General features: G+C 35.2%; 1 protein-coding gene across 1 annotated transcript in view; it reads right to left on the bottom strand.

Annotated features, from left to right (window-relative positions):
* LOC150099322 (putative inhibitor of apoptosis) overlaps positions 1–13,385 on the bottom strand; it is a 122,533-nt gene extending 109,148 nt beyond the window's left edge. Inside the window, exon 1 of the mRNA XM_090404472.1 lies at positions 13,266–13,385. The gene's annotated coding sequence lies outside the window, so the exon portion shown is untranslated. The remainder of the gene's footprint in view (positions 1–13,265) is intronic.
* Positions 13,386–20,082: the final 6,697 nt, after the last annotated feature.

Genomic DNA, 20,082 nt, shown 5'->3' with positions numbered 1-20,082 from the left:
AGATTATTGTGATTTCAGGGATACTCAGGGAATCGCATACAGAAGAAAACTTGGTCCTAATTCCTAACAAGTATATACACCGGTGTCCAAAACTTAAGGACAAACAATATTTCTGAAGATTACATCCGCAAATTCAGACAAATCAGATTGTGGCAATTGTATAACTGACGATTTGGAGTAGAAAGCGGGTACACATTCAAAAATCCGAATCGCGCACAAAGAGATCACGTTGTAGCACTCAACAAGGTAAAAAGCAAAAGTCTGAACTAAGCGAACTGTGTTTGAAGGAAGCTCATTTCGTGAAGGAATAAAGTTACAAACTTGGATGTCTTGTAACTTCTCAAAAACATTATCATAAGAATTTCACACGGGGACGAATTATTGGAAAGCTTGAAGAAGCCCGCAGAATTACCGATATTTCCAGAGAGTCCAGGTTCTTGGCATCGTTTCAAGCCAATGGAATATGCTCCAGACGTTTGTTAAGAGATCGCCCGCACTCTGCCACGGAGCATGAAGACAGATTTTTTGGTCGTAACAGCAAAATGTGATCGATGCACCACGGCAGGTCAGCTTGCAAGTCGGCTCCCATTCAAGCACAGGTACGCAGATATCTAGACAAAGTCTGGCAAGACGCCTGCAACAAGTGGGCCTATACGCCCGAAGGCCTGTAGTCCATGTCCCATTATCCACAGCTCATCGTAAGCATATTTTCAATGTTATATCCATAAATATTGGACAAGACACCAATGGGCTAATGTACTCTTTACAAATGAGAGTCGTTTTAGACTTTCTTCCGATGCTAGACTACGCTTGATCTGGCGTGAAAGTGGTACTGTTTACTATCACGGAAATGTTCTTGAAAGGGACAGATACGGCGATGCTGGGATCATGGTGTGGGAGATATGCTTAATGGACGCACCGAGCTACAGGTCCAGGAAAAAGGGACTATCACTGGTGACGATATTGCAACGAAGTTCTTCAACGTCATGTTCGATTGTTCCGTGGTGGCGAAGAATTGATTTTTATGGATGATAATTCCACACTACATTGTACACGTACAGTGGAGACCAAAGATATTAATCAAATCGAGGGGCCAGCACGCTTCCTCAGATCTCAACTCCATAAAACACGTATGGAATGCAATAGACTCATTGGTGCTCGAAATTCCCTTCAGAGAAAACAAACAAGGCCTTATTCTTTGTTTTTTGCAAGCAGTGTACATTAATTTCTTAATTTCTATGAAATTTTTAACACATTTTTTGTGTAACATAATTTATAATGCGTAATAAATTTAATGTCCGCATTTGGCTGTAGTAATGAAATTTTTTTCATACACAGGTAAAAATGTAGTTCGTTCATAGCTTTCTGATAGCAGTGTATTATTGAATTAAATACTGTGACTATCAAAGTTCGTTTTTTGATTTGAGAGAATTTAATAAACAGTTTTCAGGAATCGAATTCGGGAAAAGTCTTCTATTCGGCAACTAAACTGAACCTATAACGATCTTTCTTCTGGCAATATAGCCCTATACATACGCCATTTCCACAGGGAGAGCTAAACACAAACATCTCTAAAATATGGGAAAAATCTCTTCCGAAATGCTTTGGGAGCTTAGTTATTATTTAATATGGGTTTAATTTATAAAAGAGCATCATACATCTTATATGTGACAATAGGGAATGGGAAAAAAACAGGAATAAATAGCGTAACTTACCTTTGATCTATGTTGTCTTGTTTCTTTTGTGCAATTACTATAGTCCTATATACCAAAATTGATCGATAGTAAAAAACAGTTTCATAATTTACATTCCTACCAGTTATTGTGGGAGACCGGATAGGAATAATGTGTCAGGTGTTTCATTTAGTTCTAACAGATATGAGGAAAATTCATCAGGATTTTCCGATTACTTTTGAAATTATTATTATAAAATGACCTGAATTTGGAATGGTGTTGCGAAAATTTCCTGTTTCCAGCTAAAAATGAAGTAATCAAAAGTAACAGTGAAGTAACAAGTATAACAACACCAGGCTGCCAGATATATGTATAACACCGCTTTAAAAATTAGTTATACACTCTGTATCACAGAAAATGATTTGCCAACTGCAAGCCACTGCAGCCCTCTTTGGTATGTTAAAACTGAATTTTGATATAAGGATTCCTTACAAACATTTTGGCCAATTTCAGATATAACCAAGATTGGATAATTTGATGCATATATTACGTATTATACCGAGCTGGGAAAAAATTATGAATGTAATTTACAACTTCCAACTATCCTGGACTGCATGTATGGGAGTAGCAGTGATGTGAGTACCGTATGTATGGAAGCTTCTTCGCACATATTATGTAGGTTGCCTCCTTCACCCCGCAAAAAAATGCGTCGAGTGCCTCCACCTGCACACACACACACACACACACACACACACACACACACACACACACACACACACACACACACACACACACACACACACACACACACACACACACACACACACACACACACACACACACTGTTTAAAAAGTAAACTATTCGTTTTTTAGGTTATTATTATTATTATTACTATTACTACACAGGCACACAATGAAGTCCAGGACTCAACCAGGAAGGCTCTGTATATTAAATGCCTTATTTACATCACATTACGTTATTAACACGTTATGTTTATCATCTTAAATAACAGGAACAACTTTCATGGATGACCAAGCTCACACATGGATGATCAAGCTCATAATACAAAACTTATCATCATACATTTCCTTAAATAGTCCATTGATCTCACTCAGAACCTATTCCAGCAGCATATTCCATTTATCCATTCACTCACCACGAGAAAAATCTACTCCCTTGCTGACTGAACTCTTATTCAACTTCCACGAATGATATCCAGTTCTTTCTTCACTTATACTGAAAACTTTCCTGTGCATTGATCTTATAGTATCCTAATATCCATTATTTTTAATAATTGTCCCAACATTGCATCTCCTCAAACAATTAAATCTTTCTTTAAATCAGAAACAGTTCATTAATACATCAGTTATATAGTAATGATTGCAGCACAGAGCTCAGAACACCTTGCTTTTCACTCTCCTTCTCAAAGACACAAAGACACAAAGAAGTTCAGATAGCTCCTACAGAAGCTATCTGAACTTCCTGAAGCAGGGCTAAGTTAAGGGTATGAGGTCAGTGCATTATGTCTATAAATTGCGGTGTTCTTCTGGCCGGTTTGCCTGCTTCTCAAGATGAAACCTGAGTTTCAGGGAGGAACTAGTCCATCTCTGTATGAGATGGAATAGTTCCTTTAGTGAAAAGCCCTTATAAAAGTTTGCGGGATTCCAATTCGGGTCTTTCCAATGAAAAGATCCTCCCTCAAGCAACAGGCACTGTTGTTACCTTATTGTAAAATGCAATCGAATTACTAAAACAAGACATATTTGACAAATCCATACTGACGTTCCAAGACTTATGCTCTTCACAACAGACAAAGACAAATCTTCCAGACTATCCATAAGACAAGCCACAAGAGGAAGAAATCTACTGAACACCTGGAAAACTGAGTGGAGGAAGTTGGTCCTCTGGTGAAGAGAAAGATGGAGAATTTTCTGATCGGAAAAAAATGTTACATAAACGTTGAGAAGCTTTAAAATTTTTGCGGTACATTCCTTTCACATAAAGCAGTGGAATACAAATAATTTCTTTCTGAGTAGAAGAGGCAAGAAATCTGCAGCTGTTGAAAACCTTGTCAATAAAAGCTTCACTGAAATCATTTGAGAAGAACGTTGACTTAATATAATGTAATTATTTATGTAGTAAGTCATCTTTAGACATAAAATATAGGTAAAATGCATTAAGTGCTTAATAGTCCGTTTTTACCGTGGTCATGGTGCGATTCTTCATGAATATATAACGTGCGAGTTTTCTTTCGAAATACTGAATTGCCAATTGCTGTTCTGTTGAAGAAGAATTACCAGATCCATAAAAGGCTATTTGAGTGTTTTCTTCTTTTTCTAAAGTGAACTATATTCTGCGATCAACTGCATTTATTCTGGATACGGAATTTTCTTAATCAGAAGAAGAATCCTTCTGGGAGAAATATATTTTTGGGGAGACGTCATTCGATGTGTTCCATAAAGTCATGAGCAAGTGAGCAAAGACGGCTTCCCATGTAGCGATGGGAAGCCGTCTTTGCTTCCCATTGCTGTATCTTCAATTTGTTAGTAAAATTTACTTTGCAAGGTAAAATATTTCGAGTGAATAACAAAATATATATTAAAAACTGACAATATCAGAGAGCGATAATCTTGCTTAAGTAATTCGATGGTATTTGAAAAAGGAATGTTAGTGAAACGCAACGCTGTGTCCAAGCTTATTATAACATAATAGAGGCTCAAACGAAGATCACAAATTTTCTTTTTAAAATCGAAGTGTTCTTCATATGAGTAGAAGATTTCCCAGTGGAAGTAAATTGGATAAAGATAACTTATACGTAAGGCAACCTTGACAATCAAAAAACTATCACAATAGTTACAGAAGACGTTGTTCTGCCAGGTTTATGAATCTTGGAAAGATATTGTAATCTTGGGGAATGTGCATGGAAGATCTTAAGTTTCTTTCTTTAAATCATCATCCCAATTTTAGACAATAACATCAACAATGTCGTTAAGCTACATACTAAACTGGAGTAAGATATCCCATAGCTTTGTACTTCCACTGGGAAATCTTCTTCTGCTTCTAGAAAGTGTACCTACAGTTGTCCTGCTTCTATCACATTTTCTTAAACTTTGTTTCTTAGTAAACCTAGCAGTTCAACAGGAAAGTTATAACACCACAACTTTGAGTAACATTAAGATGGCGGCACGGGACGAATTAGAGTTCGAAAAAACTCCTAGATTTGCTGCGTAACGTTGCCAAGTTAAGCGGTAATTTAAGAAACTATTTTAAAAAGAACATACTAACTACATTGAGCGAACTAACGAAGGTATTCAATAAAAAGAAAAATGAAACAAAAGTATCAATAGAACTACAGACTCTACAAACAACCAGGAACAGGTTAACTTAGCTCAGCCTACTCACCTATACTCGCAAGTCGTTAAAAACAATGCTGAAAACAAAGACGAATCTGAAAATAATCCATGCTATAAATTAATAATGAAACCGATAGTTCAACTAAACAGCAAAGAAACCAAAAATATCATCAAAGAAAAAATCGACACAAGGAAAATCGAAATCGTAATCACAAAATTGAAAAGTATTAATCACGGAGGAGTCTTAATTGAATCCAACATAGACTTGCTACATAACGGAATCACTAAAGAATGCAAAGACATGTTAGTAGCAAATCTCAGTAAGAAACATCTCCCAAGGCTAATTATATATGATATTCCCAGTGAAATCGATACGAACAATGCAAATGACTCAATCCGCATGCAGAACGAACTCTTCAGTACTGATACAAAGAAGACACAGAAATTCACCATGACAAATATAAAAACGAACAAGAGAAACTTAATTATTGAAGTCGATCCGAGTGAGGACCAAGTTGTTGAAAACCGGTGTTAAAATGCTATGGAGAATTTGCCATCGTACAGACTACATAAACGTTCTGAGGTGCTTTAACTGCAATAAAGTCCACCATCATACACGAGACTGCAAGAGAAAAACCACCTGTCCATTCTGCTCTAAAGAAAATAAGTTCAGCGAGTACCCACGAAATCAGTCAGAGATGAACTGCATAAATTGCCAAAATCATAACAAGCATGCCAAAACCAAAAACGACTGCAAACACATAGCACTAAGCAAAGACTGCCCGATATACAACTACTATAGACAGCTCAAAATTCAAAACATAGATTATGGAAAGCAATAGTAAAGTTAGCAGAAACAGAACTACTTCCCCGGCATGCCTTCAAATAAATCTTCAACGCTCTATCAAGACTGTAAATAACTTAACAGAACTCATAAACGAAAAAATATAGCACTGGCATTAAATACAAGAACCATACAACATCAACAACAAAAGATGTGGCTTTCCAACTAATTATAAAATATTTTCCAAAGGATCAGAAAGAAAGAGAGCTACATACTCGTGGTCAATCCTGAAATCGAGGCAATATTGATTTCCCAGCACAGCAACGAGGACTCCGTACTTATCGAAATTACGTACCTCGGAATTAAAACTTTTGCTGCATGTATCTCGACTATCACACTGACATAAAACACGACTTAGAAAAAATGGGCAACATTGTGGATTTTACCATCAGCCACGGCCTAATTCTTGGAATAGATAGTATAGTAATGCCCATTCGGTTTTATGCAACAGCACAAACAACATATGTAAAAATCAGGAACAGTTCTCAGCATAAAATTCCCTACACATACTAAACGACGACTTGTAACACCACATTTGAAAATACCAGAGGAAGCTTCATTGATCTGACAATAGCAAAGAACGCTATGTTATCCAGGGTTTCTGAAGGAGATGCGAAGAATAGGAAAGCTATTCTGATCATCGCATATTAAGTTTCATTATCAGTAACAACAAATTTAAACGGAATACACAACACATACCATCTCATTAACATCAAGTACTTTACTAATAAAATCAATCTAGAGTTATTCGTAAAAAAGCATTAAAAAGAAAATTTTCATGCCTGATCTCAGAACATCACTTTAATGGAATCAGCGAACAACAGCTCAGCTTAGAACAACAAACTAGCCAGTTGGGCACTAGCACAAGCCGATATAGACTTCCTTGTTTCTGAGCTTTCGTTAGGTCTGAAAAAATCTAGCGACCAAACAATCAGAACAACCAAGAAGCTAAGCATTGATGGAAGAAAATCAGTACCTTGGTGGAACGACAAACTAACAAACGCGTTAACGCACTCAGACGACTATATCAAAGAACATACAATAATCAAGATTTAAGACAGAGTAGAAGACAGAACTACTGTAAAGTCAAATACAGCTATCAGTCCAAAATTACAAACGCGAAAACAGAATCATGGAAAAAATTCTGTACTGTTTCAACTTATCGAATCTTGGAATTGCATATATAAATTAGCAGCAAGCAAGATTAAGGCAACACCTATATTATCAACTATTAAGAAAACGGATGGCTCGTACACTAAAAACTTAGTAGAAACTGCAGCTATTATGATAAACAAGTTTATTCCTGATGACGACGAATCAACAGATGAAGAAATCCACAAAACGTACAAAGAATGAAAACAGGTATAGACATTCCTAATGACGACTTATTTACAACTAATGCAATCGAGTCAGCATTAAGATCAATGGATCCAAGAAAAACTCTTGGAGAGGATGGAATAACCAGTGATGTACTCCTAAGAGCGTTTGTCGAATTCCCCGAATTCATAACAACAGTTTATAACGAATGCCTAAAAAGAGGACGGTTTCCTTGAATATGGAAACCATTATACAAGAACGCTGCTCTAGACTGCATCCTCTCCGTTCGAACAACCAAGCAGAACAACTTGTTATAGTTCATTCACTACACATATCTCCGGTATATAACTCATTCACTTACACAGCAACAATTTACAGTGACAGTAGAAGCACTATAGATGGCATAAAAAACCAGAACAACCATATAGCATTAATTGAACAGACAAGTAATCTGGTTTGGAATCTCACTCTAGAGGGATGGGAAATCAAGTTTTATTGGGTGAACGCACATACAGGGATAGCAGGAAATAAGAGAGCGGTTCAGCTTGCTAAAGAAGCAGCTGGAAACGAACGGCATGTTTCTAGCCGTTCGTTTTTTTACCAAAAGTACTCGAAATCTGCTATAAAAACACTTGTAGAAGAAACAAGCCTAAAATTGTGGGAAGAAGAATGGAAAACATCAAAAAGCGGATCAACAGCAAAAGAGTTCTTGCCAAGTATCAGAAGCAGACTCCGGCTGAAAAAAAAACGACATTTCTCCAGGTTTAACCACGCTACTTACACAGATTCCATATACTAGAATCACCATCATGCACTTTTAGTCCACACCTTCAACAGACTGTTAACCACATACTTTACGACTGTCAGCTAATGGACTCCATCCGGATGCCCCTAATACAACACGCCATCACGTCTGGAGACAAGTGGCCAGTGTCAAAACTAAGACTTGTCCAGAAGCATTACACAGAATTAATCAAATTTGTCAATAAGATGAACTTCCAGTCGTTGTAATGTAACATAAATTACTGATATACTGCGGTCAGAAAATGAGTTTCAAACAGAGAGCTGCGATTGACTGTTGTGTTAAATTTGGTAAACGTTTTACCGAAACGCATCAAATGCTTTAATCCCATACTCAAGTTTATGAGTGGTTTAAGCAATTTCAAAGCAGGGCTGTCCATAAACTGGAGTGAGCGAAGTTAATATCCAAAAAGTGCATGATTTCATCAAAGAAAACTCGAAATCGTCCGTAAGATTGATTGAAGATGAATTAGGGATTCAGAAATCAACTGTGCACAACATTTTGACCGAGAGTTTGGGCCTTCGTAAATTGAATTCGCGATTTGTGGCCCCCACAAGTTGACCGACGACCGAAAAATGTATCGAATTGAACACTGTAAGGACCTCGTTAAAACCGCGTAAGGACTCAAACTTCCTTGAAACGATCGTTACTGGTGACGAAACGTAGTGTTTTGAGTATGAGCCCGAAACAAAGTGCCAGAATGCTGAGTGGAGACCACCAGAAGAGGGTCATCCGAAAAAAAAATGTCGCTTGGAGAAGTCAAAAGTAAGACAATGCTGATTTGTTTCTACGATTCCGAGGACATTATACACAAAGAATTCGTTCCGCCTGGTCAAACGGTCAATGGTGAGTTTTATCTCGAAGTTCTGAAGCAGTTGATAGCGAGAATTCGTCGCATACGCATGAATATCGTGACGACCGACCGCTCGTCAAAACACACTGTCACTCTTGGCACTATAACTCAGCTTCTAATGAAACAAATGTCATAAACAGTTGACACAATACTAATGAAGGTTGCTGCTTTCGACAATAAAAAGATGCAACAGGTAGCGCCATTAGTTTCTTCTATTTTCGAAAAGTTCGATTTCTTTTTGGACAGAGAGTGTAATTCATATTCAAAAAAGTAATTATATTATGACGAGCAAAACGGTCAGCCTGATATATTTTGAAAATTAAATTTACAGTTCTCCAGAAATTGTGTCCCAATATCAGCTCCATACTTATAAAAATAAAAACAGACAAATGCAACCCAACAAAAATTATGGTCGTTGAAGAATACCCATCTAAAGTGAACAACTTTCTAGACGACAATAACACCTGTAATTTTCTACACTCGCACATAAATTTAGATTTCATCTTCGCTATGCAAGTTCCAAAGATTTTTGCATCCTTCTAAACAGTTCATTCACCCCTTAAAAATCAAGGACTTGATAAACTTCACTGTTCATATGGCATATGTAGGATAAACAGGACGATCGGGAGAGATTCGCATGCTAGAACACATTAAAGATGCAGAAAAGAAGAGAAAACATATACTATCAGTGAAAGTTATTCTGTATTATGGCAGAAAATAGAAATGCCATCAGCGGACTATAACTGCTTTGAGAAACTTCAAGAGAGCTTCGGAAATCTACGCACACACCTAATCAATGCAATCAAACCAAGGAATTATCTTAAATCAAGTCTGGTCATCACTCATCAAGAATCTCATGCACCTAGACCTTGTATATGATGCACATTATGTTTTGAATGGTGATGATTCCATATTTAGCACATATTCCATCCCATATCCATTGTTAATGCAGAGATTGTTAACACAGCAATACATAGTATAGTGAATTGTACGGTGTTTCAACATTATGTCGTTAGAGGGCGCGATTTGTGAAATCGAACGGATGTTAAATTTTTTATTAATTTGCATATCACCCGATTAACTTCTTATTAGCTCAGTTCGATAGTTGGCACAGCCATATATCTACACAAAAATATCTACACAAAAATTTACGTATCGATATAAGCATTTCCCTGTGAGTACCAGCCGATGTGTGCTGAAATGGTAAAATGAAGCTGTTTTTGAAGAAAAAACACGAAAAAATGCAATTTTTGCAAAAATGCACAAAAGCGTTATTTTCGTGTTTTTGACACATAAACGCTATCAACTGAAGCTATTTGCGTGTATTTAAGCTATATTTCGTTATATGGGACATAATTTAACCACGCTACCGGCCAAGACGTCTACAGACGTCAACGTTACTATGGATGCGAAGTGCATATTAAAATTGTAATACCATTGATATTACATTGAAATATATGATGGATATGAAGCATATCAGGATGCGTATTTGATCCATAGTAACACTTTTTAACTATTTATTCCGTTCCAGCTCTGGTATAGTAAATGTCTCTTGTCGTTTGACCAATACTTAACAAATTCTCCCGAAATGTACAACATGCATATAACACTAATAAAATTTTATCTTAATATTATGTGGTCATTATATCAGTACTTTAAGAATTTCACCATATCCACAGAAATCTCAGAAGCTCATTATTAATTCTTGTCCATAGGTAAATGAATGTAAGGTTATATAGGATGCATGTTTTATGCACCTGGCAGACATTTGTTGGACATAATTAGAAGAAACACACGTATAAACCACAGTGAAAATTATTTAATTGTAAATATTTCATCCTAAGTATCTTAGGACATCATCAGTACAGTATTTAAACAAAAATTAGGAATAACATATAGTTAGGGCGCATGATTAAAATAGAATCTCATGAAAACGTGCTAAAGTAGTACAAAAAAAAAAAACTTTAATTATTTAACACAGTTTTGTATGATAATTTCCCATACTTTAGGAATAGTAAGAACGTCGTTGCGGTTTAGGTTTGGTCTGTGTAGTAGGGCTTCAGAACTTTCTTTGTATAAACGTTCATGTTTAAATAAAGATCTATGTAAAAGTTTAGCCTTTTCCCAATGGATCCTATGGTTTGGATTTTCAATTCCGTGTTGAGAGAGGCCAGATTTCTGTGGTTTAAGAAGGCGAATGTGGTCTTGATGTTCCGAGATGCGTTTCTGAACAGACCTACCTGTCTGTCCAAAGTAAGATAATTTGCATGAGCATGGAATCTCATAAACACCAGGTAACATCAAGGGTGAGAATTTGTCCTTAGGAGAAGGTAATAAGTTGTAAATTTGGTTGATAGGTTTGTAAGTAGTGGCAAAATTGTATTTCTTCATAATTTTAGAAAGACGTTCTGAGATGCCTTTAACGTAAGGTATGGGAATCCTATGCACTTCTTCCTGTTCTGAAGCCCTACTACACAGACCAAACCTAAACCAAACGACGTTCTTACTATTCCTAAAGTATGGGAAATTATCATACAAAACTGTGTTAAATAATTAACGTTTTTTTTTTTTTTTTTTTGTACTACTTTAGCACGTTTTCATGAGATTCTATTGTAATCATGCGCCCTAACTGTATGTTATTCCTAATTTTTGTTTAAATACTGTACTGATGATGTCCTAAGATACTTAGGATGAAATATTTACAATTAAATAATTTTCACTGTGGTTTATACGTGTGTTTCTTCTAATTATGAACGCACCACAGGTTTCGTTATTTAAGAAAGTTATTTAAAAAAATTTGTTGGGCATTATTCTTTTGTATTACGTTTCTAAATAGATGAAACTTAGACCCTTTTTGAACTTTTTGAATCCGTCCTATATTTCTGGCACGACTTCCTATAAGTTTGTTTTGCTAAAATGAAAAACGGACAGAGGATATCTTTTACACTACAGAAATTCACTACTTGTGCTGTGAGGGAAATCTACCACTCTTTAGGAGAGAAATAACCAATCTAAGAAAAGCAGTTATCTAACTTTATTTGCAGAACCAAATCTTAATTACAATCCCCTCAGCGGCAGGCCGGCTGGGGGTTGTACTAACAAAATCGTATCTATGTAACACACGGACCCCTCAATGGAAGCGGGGAAAAACGCGCAAAGGAGAATATATTAATTACATATTTGACAAGGTCAAGAATATGGAATGATGGACTGTTGTTGTTGTTGTTGTTGTAAGACCTCCAACTAGCGGGTCCTACAGCAACATTACTTCTTCAGTAGTCCACAGTGTGAATTGCAGTGTGAGAATGAGTCGTGCAACGACACATCTTTTGAGAGTAGTCCATTTTTACTCCTAATTCGTGGCTCCAATTTATCACATAACATTTTGTTATAATGTTCACGGTTTGCCATCGTGACCATTTCCCAATTAAGTTCATGAAGTTACTCCTTTTGAATCCCAGAAAAACGTAAATGTCATTTTCTCCTGATGGTTGCGATCTGAATTTTTTTTTATTGGTAGGGGACAATGTATGTAGTTTCTGATTGTATCATGTACTCTAGGGTCACTGTAGTGAGCAAGTTTCATCAGCAGTGACAATTCGTTTCAGGAAGTTGACACACGATCACGATATTAAAAGGCCAATCTTATCATATCATAATCCAAACAAGAAGAGGGGCATCTTTTTTTCTAATATAAATAAATGTGTCACCATCAACATGAAATCAGTTGTCAACAGAAATATTCTAACTGACTGCTGTTCTGTTATCATTTTCAGTCTAAATCATGCGCTATCCTGTTTATTACTTCAAAGCTTTAGTGAGACTCGCCTGCCTGAACAGTTATCTTAAGTTTTGTAAGACAGCCGGTCCAACAATTCCCCGCACCCATTAATGTAATCTGGAATATGTTGAAACAAATTCTCTCGGATTTTCTTGAACCGGCGGCTTATTAAGGTGTGGTGCAGAAATAATGGGTCAACAGTAGCAACTCAAGTTAGGATCGTCCTTAAATATTATACAGTACTTTCACTGGTAAGTTGAGTACGGGAAAAGCGTCATACGACCACAGGAAAAAATTGCTGGCTAAATACGAAGAGAAATTATTATTATTATTATTATTATTATTATTATTATTATTATTATTATTATTATTATTATTAGTTTGTACGAGTATTAAAAGGCGAGCGGGGGGGGGGGGGCGGGAGTGTCAGTGTTCAAATGTAACAACTGACCAGGGAACCAGTAGTCAAAATTTTGGCAACAGGCATCGAGTATAGCTGTTCTCATTTATAAAAAAATTCGGTCTCACAGAAAATTAGACCCGGAGATTTCATAAAATATCACGAAATATTTTCTGTTGTAACGATCTATAGATGAAGAATACATTCATGAAGACTTTTGTCACATAAAAAATGAACCTACCTTTACGTAATCGACGAAACTAAAATCGTTGAAAATGTGGTATAGTCGTCTGTTTCCTCTAAAATCGGAGAAAATATAAATCGAAAATTTATCGTATAGTCGTCTGTTCTTCTAAATTCGAATAGTCTATAGTTGTCGAAATATATCGTATATATCATATACTTCGTTTATTCTCGAGATTCGCATCTCAAGAATAAATGAGATACTGGTAGTAGAGCCGATAGCCAGAAATGCAACGTAATTGGCGGATGATTTCTAAATAAGTTCCTTTGATGAAGACATGAACCTTTAGCGAAAGTAAACACATGACTTCATTGTGAAGATGAAGAAATCTTGTGTAATCAACACAACAGAGAGAAGTACATAAACAACGTTAAGACATTTCTGATAATATTATCGCAACTAACTGTTACTTGAATTAATAATAAAGTATATACAAAAATACTCATTGAACGTTCAACTATTCCACACAAAATTTATTCAGGATGCCATATGCATTACGAAAGTAACTTGCTTATATTTGACACACAGTTGGATTTCCGTAATCGATTACATGACCACATACGTCTTGCGTCATTGAAATTCATCTGAAAACTTTTATTTGTACATCTCACTTAAGGCTCTAAATAGAGCCTTAATCTAACTAGCAAAAATACCGCACTGTTTCGATTAAATTATTTATAATAGCGATCCATGCGCCATCTAACTGAACAGTAATTTTTAAAACCATATATTAAAAATGTAATTTTCTAAATTAGTTTTCCCTTTTAACTTTGAGCTTAACTACACCAAATGAATGTTATCTGACGCATGACTTTATTATAAATATAATACTGAAAATTAGAAACGGGGTAAATATTATGCTTTATTTTTTATCCTATTTTCCTTATTATTATTTTTATATTTAAGCGTTTCGTTATATCCTAATGTCCTACTGATTGTACAGTATATGGTGATTCTTTATTAGTATTATTATTACATATACAGTATTACTCTCATGAAGTCAAAGACTCATCGAGAGAAAGGGGGGTTATACCATTTACAATTACATACATCATATAAGGAGTACAAATCATATTATAATACAATGTGAAATGTATTACAAAAGTCCACAGACTTAGGGAAAATCACTCTATCATACTGAAGTTAACTCATTCACAGCCTTAGCATTCACACCATACTCAAGCAATGCATTCAACTCACCTACCACCCTACACGTAATTAAAAAAATAAAAATAAAAAATTCTCACTGAAAAATCTGTCGTATCCATCCAGTAAATACCTCTCAAGAGCTTAAACGTCTCAATCATGTCACCCCTTCGCCTTCTCTGCAGATTACGACTTCTATCGAATCATAATAGCTAACATTCCATAGTCCTGATATTATTTTTGTCAACTGCCTCTGCACCCTCTCCGAAGTATCTTCATCCCCTCTAAACCCCCTGTGACCAGATGTGAGCAGAATAGTCCAGATGTGAACTAACAATATCTGCTCATGTGTTCATGAGCAGATATTGACGCACATAGCAATATGTGCGTCATGTGTTAAAGCACACATGACGTTGGACTGAATTATGGTTATCCCTAACTAATTACTTCCATGATCGCCAAACCAGGACTTGCTAATATGGAAGTAATTAGTTAGGGATAACCATAATTCAGTCCAACGTCATGTGTTCTTTAACATTTGAGTATATGTAGTTAATTTTGTCTTTTAACTTTTGTAGGAAGTCACTTTTGATTTCTACTATGTTTTAGAGAATTTGATAAATAGGAGATTGCATTACATCGATAAAGAGCCAAAAGGCTTCACTTCGGCGATGTGAAATTATTTAAATTAAGGGGATATTAAATCCCACATTATTTCAAAGCCGAATAAGGAACTCAAAGATCGCAATCAAAGAGTTTCATGCCGAATATAGTAAACTATAAAAGTTTCGGCGGATTGCAGCGTAAGCTAAAGCACGTGGTTCAAGGGCAACTCGTAGCAAAGGTGGGTAATTTCTGTTTACTATTCTTAATATTTCCCATAATGTGTAAAACAAATCTCCTAGGTGATGTATACATTATTGTGGAAGGTCACTACCCAGACCGGTTTCGACCATTCTTGAAGTCTCATCAGTGAGTAGGTAGACCTAGATAATACTCAAATAATGTGGGAATTAATATCCCCTTAATTTAAATAATTTCACATCGCCGAAGGGAAGCCTTTTGGCTCTTTAAGTAACTTAATGGGTGCACCTTTTTGACAACTCGTATAGCAAAGTATATAAGTTGTCTTCGCTATAATCTCGGTATTATCTAAGTCTTCCTACTCACTGGTGAGGGGTTAGAATCTTGATGCATGAGAGGCTCTGCTTGGGGCTGGTTTTTGCTTGTCTCTGAGTGGGGCCACTGCTGAGATTATGATTCTGTCTGGTGGTGGGGTGAGCCTGAGTAGTAGGAGAGGCACTTCTGACAAAATGCTTCCGGTGGGCGTGGCTTCCTGACGTCATTGTGAGTGACGTCATGAGTTTGGAATGTTTGGAATTTCCCTGTGGGCATATGTGTCAATGGCTTCAGTTGTTGTGTTTTGGTTCGCATATGGCATTATGGGTGATGATAGAGATAAGGATTCGTGTTGTGATTGGTGGGACACTTCTGACAAAATGCTTCCGGTGTGCATGGCTTCATGGGTGTGGAATGTTTGGAATTTCCCTGTGGGCATATGTGTCACTGGCTTCAGTTCTTGTGTTTTGGTTCGCGTATGGAATTATGGGTGATGGTAGAGATAAGGAATCGTGTCGTGGGTGTGTGTTGTTTTCACATGTAGATAAGTGACATCATTTGTTATCTGTAAATAAGTGACGTTGTTGTTTTGAATGGAAAGGATGATATTAGTGGATAAGAAATCGTGTCGTGATTGGTGGGACACTTTAAACAAGATCAAGATCAAGATAAGATAAGGAATCGTGACGCGAATGTTTGTTGTTGTTATTGATTTTGGAATTTCGCTGGGGCCCTTGTCTGTCAGAAATATCACGTGATGTTTTTGGTTCGTTTATTGTCTTGTGGGTGGTATTTAGAGATAAGAATCGTGACGTTATGTGTTTGGAAATTCACAGTTTCGAGGTTTTCTGAATAATTTAATTATATGCTATGTCACTCAAACATACAGTTTTTTTTTTCTTCTATAGATGGTTGTACTAATTTTCCAATACATTTTGAGGTATTTCTTTCCTGTTAAACGGTGGGATTCTTAGAGTAAGTCGTGATGGCGGCAGTCTTTCGAGCTTTTCTGAATAATTAATTATATACTTAAAATACCTGTCCTTAAGCACACACAAACACACATACATATTAGACATAAAAAATCGCTCATGTATCCATGTTGATACTCTAATATATATCCTATGATTATTCTTATGGGAAAAAAAAAAACTATTCAGTATTAGAATTACGCTTACCAAAAAACATATGAGCAGTTGTTATGTTTAAGTTAAAAAAGTACTTACAGCTTTCCAGATGACTCTTCTAAATACGAATATTCCAATATAGTTGAATTTTATATCCACAACACAACACAAACACTAAAACCACAAAGAATGAAATTTCTGTAAATACTGTAACCTGAACTAGTTATTTCGTCCTTTAGATTACAGACCATAGATGCTGTGGTTTCGTCATTTGCAATATCCCCCAGCGAGCGGTTTTCTTCAAAGGGGATGACATGAGTCACATCCGTAAATTGGGGTATTGTTCAAAAGGTAGCATTTCCTCAAGTTTGGATATTTCTCAAATACATATGACTAAGGGATTAGTATCCACATGTTTGAATGACACATATTCTAAAATTATTCATTCTTCGTTACCATCGGAATTCATTGGTGTAGTAAATTAATGCTTACATTTAATTTTAATTTAGAGTACTATCCAATTGGTTGTCTGTATTAATTCTTTCCCACTGTTGCCCAAGCTTGGTGGGAAAGTCTATGCGCTGTTTTGTTTAGTTTAAGTGTTATTTCGTTTTTTCGAATTCCGATTTGTGTTAGAGTATGGAATTCTGACAAGTGAAATTATTATTATTATTATTTTTTTTTTTTCAAATTGAATGGTTATTTTCTGTATTTTACTTTTAAAGGTCATTTTCTAACAGAATAACTGAGCAGAATTAATAAACATATAAAATATATGTGAATTTATTTTCCAACACTGAATATTTCTCATTACGTCTTATCTTAAAGTTGCCCAAGCTTGGTGGGAAAGTCTATGCGCCGTTTTGTTTAGGGTAAGTGTTATTTCCGGTTGCGAATTCCGATTGCTGTTAGAGTATTGAATTCTGACAAGTGAAATTATTTTTTTTTTCAAATTGATTCGTTATTTTCTGTATTTTACTTTTACAGGTCATATTCTAACAGAATAACTGAGCAGAATTAATAAATATATAAAGTATATGTGAATTTATTTTCCAACATTGTATATTTCTCAGTAAGTCTTATCTTTAAGGTATCTATCTTATCCGGTCGCCTTTTGTTGTACGTAGGTGAGAAATCGTGTGCTTTGTTTTGAACTCTTGGTTTCCGTTGGGAAATTACGAATATAACCATTAATTTTACCTTCGATTCCTTGTGCTCTTAACTATTTCTGTAAGTAGAATTTATTTGTGAATTATTTTCCCACACTGTTAATTTTCATTAACCTTGTTTGTAGATAACGAACAAATAAGACTTTTAATTCAATGAATCAAAAAAAAAATTCTCTGGTTACTTTGTGGCATGAAATTTCACAAGGAAAAAAAATGTTATCTTCCTTCTTAAATTTGTATAACACACATACGACACCCAATTTGTTCATTTAAATTAACACATATTACTGAACGAAATATTATTTACAAATTGTATTTACTGAATCTAACAATACAGAAAATAAATAAATTGAAAAATACATCAAAGGTTCTTCCATGGTTGTGGAATTGCCATCGTATGGTTTTGACAATGTGACTCTCATCTGAAAGTTAATTTTTCGTTTGGCGTTCGTTGGGAATTTATTACTGTAGTAAAATTAAGGGTTGTGTATTTATTTCTTTGAATCCAATACGTATACTTCAGAGAATTATTAAAAGCACAGAATCTTTCGTTATGTTTCCAAAAGCATTTAAAAGTGCACATTATGTTTTCACGTTTTGGGCATCCAATTTCATTTAAATCAAGAACAGGCCTCCCTATTAACTTCGTTAATGTTTTTGATTTTTCTCTTCCTTTGGCAAGTAATATATGATATTTGCATGTTGATTCTATCATCCAATCTCTTAGTTTGTCCAAAGCTAGTGAACCAATTTCCCACTTCAGCTGATGGTTATATTTTATTAACCATGAATTCTGTTTTTTAACTCTTTCAGGTAATTCTTTGCAACTACAAGGTGATTTTTTCACTGCATATCTTACACTAATTCCATCAGAAATACAAATTTCTTTAGGAAATAAATTTGAACTCTTATTCAACAAAAATTGTACATCAATTATCCCAATGATAACTGAAAATTCGTATTTTTCACCCACTGTCGATTTTTCATAATCGTTTTCCTTCATTCTTCTTCTTCGATTACTTCATATGGCACCACAAATAAATAGTTATTTATTATTATTTCACTGATTATTAGCTCTGATCGTATACTGTATGGTAACATTCGTTTACAAAATTCTAAACAATTAGAACTTTTCACAAAGAAACTTTCAAAGAATTTGTGGCTCACCCATTATTTTTGCATTACCAAACACAAATCACAAAACAGCAGCTGCAGTGGATGACGATTACCTTAAGTCCAAAGTCACTCGACCCTATGGTATTTTCTTATAGTACTGTTTACACTTACCATCCCCTACCTGACCGTTCCTTCAAAAATGAACCTTTTGTGCAGATGATTCAACGACATGTTTTCACATGCTGTTGGATATACTGTTGGTGTGTTTTTATCTTACTTTGTGTAGGGAAAGGTAAAATTTGTATATGTGTTATCTGTAGAGTACAAACATTTTCTCTATGCCAAACTTTAAAGAAGTATTAAAGTCACGTTTTGTTGGTTTAATTAGGTGCTTCTCTCTTTCTCTCTCTCTCTCTGTAAAATAACCAAATTATAACAGTTCGGATTTTCGATTATGTGAACGATTTGTCTTCAGATAACTCAAATAATATTAATAGGTAGCATTAGACAATTTCTAAAATAATCAATACATGGATATTCGTTTTCAACACTTTTTTTTCTGTCCTGGCATTAATTTCACAGTTGTGATTTTTTTTAAATAATTAAACAGAATTGCATTAAGATATAAAGTTGTGGATTTAAATTTCAAGATCTAATCAGAATAACTAAGTAAAAATTCACTGTGGAAAAACACAACAACAAAAACACACATCTTTGTTCATTTAAGTTTACAAATGCACATTTTATTTTGCTGAAATACTATTTATAAGTATATTCACTGAGAAAAATTCAAAACATGTAATTACCTAAAAATATTTCACAATATTTAGTTTAGACTCTTAACATTTTCCAAAGAGTTCAATGAATAAAATTTTTGTTACTCACTGTTTCTTGGTTACATTACATCAAAATAGCTTGTCACGCAAAAGAATTTTTAAATCAGATACCATGGTAACCACACTTCCATAAGTTTGATATTGTGTCAGTCTGGAAATGACACCATGCCTCACTAAACATTCTGTGTATTCTTTTGTCAGCAAATATACACAAACAGTTTCTGTAAAATGTTCGTAAATGTCCCAAAATAAAGAATCTTTATCGAATTGGATAAAATCTTGAATGTCTAATTTTACCATT

This window comes from Typopeltis vanoorti, chromosome 14 (genome assembly GCF_054136105.1).
Source record: "Typopeltis vanoorti isolate ZY-2024b chromosome 14, IOZ_Tvanoo_1.0, whole genome shotgun sequence".
NCBI lineage: Eukaryota > Metazoa > Arthropoda > Arachnida > Uropygi > Thelyphonidae > Typopeltis > Typopeltis vanoorti.
The sequence above is the reverse complement of the archived record's forward strand: the minus strand, read 5'-3'. Positions and strand labels throughout refer to the sequence as shown.